This window comes from Carlito syrichta, unplaced genomic scaffold, assembly GCF_000164805.1.
Source record: "Carlito syrichta isolate Samal-C Ts95f unplaced genomic scaffold, Tarsius_syrichta-2.0.1 Scaffold95875, whole genome shotgun sequence".
Lineage (NCBI taxonomy): Eukaryota > Metazoa > Chordata > Mammalia > Primates > Tarsiidae > Carlito > Carlito syrichta.
The window spans coordinates 33,162-34,973 of NW_007039971.1; the positions used below are offsets into that span (position 1 = coordinate 33,162).

The window sequence follows — 1,812 nt, forward strand, 5'->3', positions numbered from 1 at the left end:
GGGTCTCAAACCCACGGGCTCAGGCAATCCGCTCACCTCAGCCTCCCAAAGGCGTGGGATTACAGGCTGAGCCACCGAGCCCGGCTTCATGTAGTATTATGATGAATGTTCAGGGTCCACTTATGAGTAAGAACATGGGGTATTCAGTTCTTTGTTTCTGTGACAGATCACTGAGTATGATAGACTCTAAGTCCATCCAAGTTGCTGCAAAGTCCATAATTGTGTCTTTCCATAAAGGCATGATTTTTTTTCTAAATCATTCTGTCACTACACACCAGCCAAAGACTTCCAGGAACACATCTAGTTGAACAAATTGGGTTTATTACTCTTGCACAACGGGGCATCACAGGAAGGTGTCAAAGGACTTATAGGAGTATTTATGCCTGGGTTCAGTGATTTGGGAAAGGGCTTAACGAAGCCAGGCTTCTCTGTCAGAAGTGAATGGACTATCTTAACAAATCTTGCCTAGAAGGAGAAAAGGCTAGATGGAGACTAAGTCTGTAATCGGTAATGAAACAACTGTCACTATATTATCCAAGAAAAAGGGATGTTTTGTCATTTTTGTGGTTTGGACAAGGCTTATGCTGGGGGTTCAGACTTGACTATGGAGTGGTTTCATTTTTGTCTTGCTTCCTCACGGTCCCAGAATGACCTTGTCCAATGATGACATTCTGCAAATTTTCTTATGTGAAAAACACCAAGGTCAGCTCCTGGATGTCCAGGGATGCTTTTTTTCTTTCTCAAATGTATACATTAAATGCGATTTTAATCCAAATTTCCAGTTTCATATGCGTTTGCTTTATGGGAGAATGTGACAAAACATATCTAAGTTGAGTATCAGAACAAATAGAGAAGAGAGTCAAGAAACCAAAAACAGAGTTTCCAAATCTACAACACATAAGATGAAAATGTTAATAAATTGGACTATAAAAAAGAAGTCTTTGTACAGCAAAAATCACTGGTAAGACAGGTTTGCAAGACAAACCACAAACGGATAAAATATTTTCAATGCACTGAGAAAAAGGTTGAAGTCCCTAATAAACTAAAACTGTATAATGTGGCTGGGCTCGCTGGCTCAGCCTGTAATCCTGCGCTTCGGGAGGCCAAGGTGAGTCAATTGCCTGAGCCCGCGGGTTCGAGACCCACCTGGGCAACTTGGCGAGATCTCATCTCTACAATAAATAAAAAATTAGCCGGGCATGGTGGCACACGCCTGTAGTTCCAGCTACTTGGAAGGCTGAGGCAGAAGGATTGCTGGAGCCCAGCAGGTCGAGGCTACGGCCACTGCACTCCAGCCTGGGCGACAGAGTGAGACTCCAATTCAAAAAAAAAAAAAATGTATAACCTACCTACCAATCAACGTAAAAAGTGCACTTTTTGGAAGGGCCATGTACCAAAAAAAAAATACCGGCCAGGCATGGTGGCCACGCCTGTAATCTCAGCACTTTGGAAGACCGAGGCTTGAGGATCGCTTGAGCCCCAAAGTTCGAGACCATCCTGGGCAACATAGCGAGACCTCCTCTCTACAAAAAATAAAAAAAATTAGCTGGGCCGTGGTGGCACGGTGGTGGCCTGTAGTCCCAGCTACTCAAGAGGATAAGGTGGAAGGGACTGCCTAAGGCCAGAAGGTCGAGATCGTGCCACTGCACTCCTGCTTGGACGACAGAGTGAGACCCCCGACTCAAAAAAAAAGAAAGCTAAAGCTACATTTGGACCCAGAGCCCAAGAGCCCATGTTTTAGTAAAAACCCGGGGACTTGCACACAGAGAGGCGGGGCTTGCAGAGGTGTGGGGGCGGGGCGCGGGAGGGGCG

General features: G+C 45.5%; 1 protein-coding gene across 1 annotated transcript in view; it reads left to right on the plus strand.

The window, feature by feature from the left end:
* The window catches only part of RNASEH2C (ribonuclease H2 subunit C), a 4,633-nt gene that overhangs the window by 1,675 nt on the left and 1,146 nt on the right, over positions 1–1,812 (plus strand). The window lies entirely within an intron of this gene.